At 39.2% G+C, this 7,217-nt stretch overlaps 1 non-coding gene across 1 annotated transcript; it reads right to left on the bottom strand.

The window, feature by feature from the left end:
- Positions 1-2,584: 2,584 nt before the first annotated feature.
- Positions 2,585-2,690, bottom strand: LOC148715513 (small nucleolar RNA R71). The gene has a single exon (XR_015974236.1). It is a non-coding gene; the product is annotated as a small nucleolar RNA R71 (small nucleolar RNA).
- Between the last annotated feature and the right edge of the window lie 4,527 nt (positions 2,691-7,217).

The raw sequence follows: 7,217 nt of genomic DNA, 5'->3' as shown, positions 1-7,217 counted from the left end.
GATGCAATCCTCCCCCGCGCGATCAAAGGAGCTCGTCCCAGCCGAACGCCCCAACATCGTCGTCGTCCCCGGGTCCTCCGCCATCAACCGCGTGCGGCGTCTTCTCCTCCAAGATCAGCGACCCAGCCGCGTCGAAATCCCAGCATCGTCGCCCCGTCTTCCGCCCGTGGCGCATCCGGAGCGACCAGATCCTCCGCCACTTCATCAGTCGGCACCTCTCTCCGCCATCACCGACCAGATCTCGCGGCCCCTCTTCCTCCTCTCCCGCGATCTGCATTCCGGCACCACGCCCCGAAATCAGCCGCCGTGATCCTTTCTTCCCTCTCTCCGCGTGCGCCGGATGGCTATAAAAGGAGGGGGCTGAGGCGTTCGGTGAAGGAGGGAGGGGGGAGAGCTCGGTTCTAGAACAGAGCTTGCTCTGTTTCGATGAAAAGAAAGAAATAAAAAAAAGAAGGAAAAGAGAATAAAAAACCAAGAGAGGGTTTGAGGTGGATGGTAAAGGAGTTCTTCAGCATACCAATGGAGATGACGAGCACCATGAGCAGCTAAGCCTCAGTTTAGGGTTTTGATGAAGCCATAGAGGAGTATTCGTTTCATTTTTATTGATTTGAGTTTGTATTGTAAGATGGTTGCATGATGAAGAATTTATCAATTGATCTTATGATTTATCCAATTTATGTGAATCATTTATCTTGCATAAAATATTTTACATAGATTGATCTATTTCATCGAATCCAACACCTGTGGTTTGGAGGAGATATTCATGTGACATCGATTTCATGTTTAATGATTTAATGATCAGATGCATCATGCTAGGTTAGACAGGTCATGCTTATCGTTAGAGTAGATGGTTTGTGCTAGACTTAGATGATTCATGCTGCGAATTAATCATAATTTTTAATGATTGCTTTGGCTTGTAGTCGGAAGCAATCAAGTCTTACATACAACTCAATCATTGAAAGCGTCACGGATATAAATCTATCAGTGGTATCTAGCCCTAAAACACATCTCTCCATAGATAATTCATACTACTACACCCATATTAATTCTTAGTTTTTATCATTTATTCTAGCTTATCTGCCTTTGAAGTAATTATTTAGTTAGAAAAAAATAACTTGTCTCCAATCCCTGTGGACCGACATCCGTAATCACTATCCTACAGGATACGTGCTATTGCGTGATTTATTTTTGAAATTGAAATAACCGATCAATTTTTGGCGCCGTTGCTGGGGATTGCTAGCATAGTTATTTTTTCTATCATTAAAAAAAATTTAATTAATTAAAAAAAACTTTCAAAAAATATATATATATCTAAAATAAAATAAAAAAAATTATTTTCTATTATTGTTACTTTTTTTATCTCCTTTTTCTCTTCTACTAATTTTTTTTTTAATTTTTCTTTTGGTCTTATTTGATCAGGAATCAGGAATCGAAGAGAAGATATGGGTTATCAAAAAGGAATGCTTTACAGGTTTGCTTAAAAAATTTTAAATTGCTGGAAAAATTTCCTTTGGTAACCTCTAAACCTTTCTTATTTAAATTAATTATTAGCTTGAAATTTTGTGGTGATTGTTTGATTTTAATTTCAGCAAAAGTGTGAATGCATGCTTGATACACATACATAAATTAATCCGTACATAGTAAGGGCAATCATCCCAACAAGATAAGAGCCGGATTTCATCACCAGACTCTTGCCCAATTTAGGTGAACTCAACTCACATAGTGTCACTTTAATTAAAATCAATTAAACGTTGGCCCCTAGGGACATTCGAGCTCAATAGGACGAAGATTACCGAAAGTTGCACCAATTTCGCTCTGTGGCTTAGTTGATGTCTAGGCAAGCTTTGTCCCTATAAGGGAGACAGTTCATCTGTTCGAGGCAAGTGGGTTTTAAGTGGAACCTTTGCGAACGCATCGTGACCCCTCCACTTACATGGGAGCTTACGTGGTCAACTCGGTTCATTAGACCGGATTGGAGGCTTAGGTGCCCTCTTCAAACCAGTTAGGAGCTGTCTAGTGGTTTTAGGACAAAGACTAGGATTGATATGCTTTTCTCTTTTATTGCATGCTTGACTGATCGAGTACTAGTGTATGCAAGGTAGTCGTTCTAGAGTACGAAACCTATTACCTTTTGATCCTGAAATAGAACGAACCCTTAGGAACATTCGAGCTAAGATCAAAACATTAGAATCATCCCCACCTCCTGAGATGGCTGAAGAACAACCCAAACTTCTGAGGGAGTACTTTACTCCCACCATTTACACTTCCCCATCTTGCATTCGATTACCTGAAGTAGCAGTTGTACAATATGAAATAAAATCTAGTGTGATCCAAATGCTCCCATCTTTTTATGGGCTCACCAATGAAGACCCATATAAACACCTAGATGAATTCTTTGAGATTTGCACCACTGTCAAGATTCAGAACTTTACTGATGATGCTCTAAAACTTAGATTATTCCCCTTCTCCCTTAAAGATAGAGCCAAACAATGGCTGAATTCTTTAGAAGCCAACTCGATTCGTTTTTGGGATCAAATGCAACAAGAATTCTTAAAAAAATACTTTCCCATTGGAAGAACGAACCAGTTTAGACGTGCCATCACAAGCTTCTCCCAAACTGAGGGAGAAGAATTTCATGAAACTTGGGAGAGATTTCGGGACCTAATCCGTAAATGCCCACATCATCAAATAACTAAATGGCAGCTGGTGCAATGTTTCTATGACGGATTGACTGAACGAAACCGTCAGATGATTGATGTCGCATGCGGGGGGACATTCATGCTTCAAAATGAGCATGAAGCATGACAATTATTTGAAAATCTAAATGATAACTCCCTCCACCATGCTTCTTGTTCTCGTCAAGCACCCCTGAGTTCTCAAAGAAAAGGGACCATTTGTGAAATAAGTCATTCTATGGACCTGTCTAGCAAGGTAGATGCATTGTCCCATAAGATTGATCAACTGATGATAGGTGGGTATTACATGAACTCTTCCCAAGCACAAGTGTGTACTATCTGTTCTAGCCCATCCCACCCTATTCATGAGTGCCCTTCAGCGCCCCAATTCTCCGAACTCGTGCAAGAACACATCAATGTTGCTCAAACACACCCTAGACTGGGTAATGATCCATTTTCCAATACATATAACCCAGGATGGCGAAATCATCCAAACTTTTCTTGGAAGCAGCAAGCTTTGAACACAGCCCAACCCTATTCCCAAAATTTTCAAAATCCTCAGAATTTTCAAACACAACAAAATATTCATCTCTACCGTCCCTCGACTCAATTTCAACACACTCCTCCTCCACCCCAAAGAAACACAACCTTTGAGGAGAAAGTGTTGAACGCCCTTCAAGGTTTGGAAACCATTACACAATTGGTGCACTCTCACACGCAATCCATCATCAAGCTAGAATCCCAAATGGGGCAACTAGCTAATGCACTGAACAAGCGAGAGGAAGAAAAGCTTCCAAGCCAACCACTAAGTAATCCTAGGGGACAATACATGGCTCAAGAAAATCAATTAAATGCAATTCATCATGAACAAGCCAATGCTTTGACTACCCTAAAGAGTGGACGTGTAGTAGACAATAAGATTGGGGAGGACAACAATAAGAAAGGTGAAGAAGAGGATAAAAATGTGTCAAATGAAAATCTAAAACCTTCTTCTTCTTCTTCAGCTAGTCCACCTTCTGCCAAAACTCATATCCCAAAGGCCCCATTTCCTGAAGCTCTTAATTCACCCTCTTTCTTTGGCAAAAAAGGAACTTCACTAGAGAAAATGATGGAGGTTTTCAAACAAGTGAAAATCAACCTTCCGCTTCTTGATGCTATTAGACAAGTTTCCTCCTATGCCAAATTTCTCAAAAACCTTTGTACATAAAAGCAAAAATCTAGGACACATGTGCCTAAAAAGGTCTTCCTAACTGAGCAAGTGAGTTCTATTCTCCAATACAACACCCCTCCGAAATTCAAAGATCCTAGTGCTCCCACCATCTCCTGTGTCTTAGGAAATAATTTCATTGATCGAGCACTCTTAGATCTAGGGGCAAGTGTCAACCTTTTACCTTATTCAGTTTATGAGAAACTTGGGTTAGGTGAGTTAGAACCAACCTCGGTATCCCTTCAATTGGCTGATCGATCTGTAAAAACACCACGTGGGATAACTGAAGATGTTCTTGTCAAGGTAGACAAATTCTATTTTCCAGTAGATTTCATCGTCCTTGATATGGAACAAGAACCTAATCCTAAGAAACAAATCCCCGTGATCCTTGGGTGCCCCTTTTTAGCAACAGCCAATGCATGCATCAATTGTAGAACGGGGGTAATGAACATATCATTTGGGAACATGAAGGTAAAATTAAATGTGTTCAATGCGGACGACCAACCCGTGGGAAAAGTTGAGTGTTTTATGATAGACAAAATAGATGAACTCATAGAAGGAGATGCAAAAACTACCTCACTGTGTCTGGCTGAAGACAATAAACTTAGCGCTTGTTGGGAGGCAACCCAATTCTTTTAGTTTTCTTTAATATTGAGGACAATGTTAGGTTTAGGTTTGGGGGTATTTTTAAGTATTTTTAATCATTTTTTGTTTTGTTTGCATCTCTTGCATTCGTTTTTACTTCATAATGTCAGGTTTATCAAAAAAAAATAAAAAAAATAAAAAAATAAAAATATATTTTAAAAAAATGTGTTCATTTTCATTTTTTATAAAATAATAATAAAAAAAAAAATTAAAAAAAAGTTTTTGTTTTTAAAAACCTCATTTCTATAAATTAATGCGAGAATGCTAAACACATAAGGTATATAAAATCTAAAAAGCCCAATGACTAGTTGGAAGTAATACAAATTTAAGTTCTTTTCATTAAGTCTCTCTTAGGGAGTTGTAAGCTAATTAATACTTCGGAATTTCACTACACACTGGCCGACACTTCTAAGGTCTAGGCTCGATATTATGTTGATAGTATAGTAACAACCTTGGACCCTGATGAATCATACTTATCTAATCCAAAAAAAAAAATCATCAATAATAATGGATTTAGTCAGGAACATCGAAAAGGGCTACCTATTGTCAAAGGTCAAGTGGGCTTGTGATGAGAACTCCGAGCATAAGTCCGTAGGGGAGTCTTGATGCCTGACACCTTGTGCCAACTGGTGTGAGAGTTGTCGACTGATTGCTCGTTACACGGAGAAATCACCACAAGAGTAAAAGTGCACAATTTATATGTCTTTATTAAAAAAAAACTCTGTATTGATCTTGAAAAAGACAATAGTGTGAAAGCCGTCGTTGTAAAAATTCGAGTAAACTGGAATATTACAGATAAAGCCCGTGAGGTACTAAAGTAAACATCCACAACTCTCGAAATCTTGCAGATAAGATGATTTTGAATCAGTGAGCAGGTTCTTTCGACTAATCCTTGGAAACTACTGGTATTAGCAACATTTTGGAGATCCAAACCCTTAGCTTGTGAACGGTCCAGATTTCACCGAGCACTCCAGTATAAATGAGTCTTACAACTTTCCTAATGGAAACTTGATGACTTCAACTTGAATTTCATCTTGACCTAGGATTTGGGCCGACTTAGTAAATAAAACCGTGTGTGTTTTGAAATTATTATCATTTATGTATCTTAAATTAGATTTTTTTAAAAAAAAGAAGAGAGTTTTTGAAATTCTTAGCTAGTATGCATTTGGAATTCGATTTTCACTTCATAGATCAATTGAATTTAAAAAAAAAAGAAAATTTTTTTTCATAACAATAATGATTTATTTTAATATTGAAGTTTGTGGGTATCTTCATTAGAAATCCTCACGAGATTATAACTCGTCCACTAGGATAACCTAGGGGTTTAAAGCCTTGTTGCATATGGTAAATGCAATCGCGATGCCTGCGAAAGTGAGTTAGAGCTTTTTTTTTTTTATTTTGCTCGAGGACTAGCAAAATATAGGTTTGGGGGTGTGATAAGTGCTTAATAATTCATAATTTAGTTATCTTTCCATAGCACTTATCAATGTTCTTAAACTAATAAATACATATTTTACCAGAAAATTGAATAATCATTGAAATAAATTTGAAATATGTTTTTGGTTACGATCTTTCATGAAAACTACAGAAAAAAACATATAAGGAGGAGATTGTGTTGATTCGGTTTGGTAACCTGATGAAGTTAAGGTTAGAATTAAATAGGTTCTGGTCCTGGCTCGATCAAAAGTTATAATTAAATTTGCTAAGAAAAATATTTGATTAACCCTTTTTATTAAGTCATGGTCTTGTTTCTAGTCTTAACTAGTCGAGTTCGATCTGAAGCAGTTTAGCAATAATTAAATTTGGAATACATTGGGCTCGAAAACAAGTTCAAGCAACTCAACGATCATGACCTACCGCAAATCCAAAGCCAATTTCCAACCAATTCATTACATGCCTTCATATAAAATTTATAATAATAGTAATAACTAAATATTCACGATTCACGGTTCATATGAACAGTGTCCAGTTAAAACGCTGTTCATATGAACAGTGTTAAAAAAAAAAAAAAAACCAAAATGCCGAAAACACTGTTCATATGAACAGTGTTCGTGAAAACACTGTTCATGTGAACAGTGTTAGAGAAAATAATAAATAATACATAATAAATAAATAAATAAATAATAAAAAATAAAAAAATTGGGAATCCACTTTTTATCTTCTTCCTCCCGCAGTCGGCCACCTCTCTCCGCCATCACCGACCAGATCCCGCGGCGCCTCTTCCTCCTCTCCCGCGATGCAATCCTCCCCCGCGCGATCAAAGGAGCTCGTCCCAGCCGAACGCCCCAACGTCGTCGTCGTCCCCGGGTCCTCCGCCATCAACCGCGTGCGGTGTCTTCTCCTCCAAGATCAGCGACCTAGCCGCGTCGAAATCCCAGCATCGTCGCCCCGTCTTCCGCCCGTGGCGCATCCGAAGCGACTAGATCCTCCGCCACTTCATCAGTCGGCACCTCTCTCCGCCATCACCGACCAGATCCCGCGGCCCCTCTTCCTCCTCTCCCGCGATCTGCATCTCGGCACCACGCCCCAAAATCAGCCACCGTGATCCCTTCTTCCCTCTCTCCGCGTGCGCCGGACGGCTATAAATGGAGGGGGCTGAGGCGTTCGGTGAAGGAGGGAGGGGGGAGAGCTCGGTTCTAGAACAGAGCTTGCTCTATTTCGGTGAAGAGAAAGAAATAAAAAAAAGAAGG

The sequence above is a fragment of the Phoenix dactylifera genome, chromosome 1 (assembly GCF_051530095.1).
Source record: "Phoenix dactylifera cultivar Ajwa chromosome 1, Ajwa_hap1_PhDact_Kaust_v1.1, whole genome shotgun sequence".
Classification (NCBI taxonomy): Eukaryota; Viridiplantae; Streptophyta; class Magnoliopsida; order Arecales; family Arecaceae; genus Phoenix; species Phoenix dactylifera.
This window is presented reverse-complemented; position numbering and strand designations above follow the sequence as displayed.